This window comes from Dioscorea cayenensis, chromosome 1 (genome assembly GCF_009730915.1).
Source record: "Dioscorea cayenensis subsp. rotundata cultivar TDr96_F1 chromosome 1, TDr96_F1_v2_PseudoChromosome.rev07_lg8_w22 25.fasta, whole genome shotgun sequence".
Classification (NCBI taxonomy): Eukaryota; Viridiplantae; Streptophyta; class Magnoliopsida; order Dioscoreales; family Dioscoreaceae; genus Dioscorea; species Dioscorea cayenensis.
Genome location: NC_052471.1, coordinates 1,910,951 through 1,911,393, shown reverse-complemented (window position 1 = coordinate 1,911,393; position 443 = coordinate 1,910,951).

The window sequence follows — 443 nt, the reverse complement described above, 5'->3', positions numbered from 1 at the left end:
TCCCGGAATTTAAAACCATCGTGGGTAGAGAGAAGTTGCTTATCTTTTGTTCCGTAGTCACATGATGTGTTAGATTTTATATTTTGGTACTAGTGGGTTTTATATGGGCTCTATATAGATTTAGAGGTCTTACACAAAAAAATCTCAAAATTTAATGGCTCAACCTCTAACCTATATATAAACCCATTACACTTCTATTACACAACCGATGTAGTACTATATTTCTAACACTCACCCTTAAGTTCAACTCGGTCGAACTTGCACAGACTTATATACCAGAGGTCTATTTACATGGACTTGTACACTACTTGTGTCTTAGATGTCCTACACACATAAAGGTCATACACACATGGACTTGTACCACATCGGTGGCTCCACTATATTGCTCTGATGCCATGTTAGATTTTTTTATTTTGGTACTAGTGGACCCTATACGGGTTCTA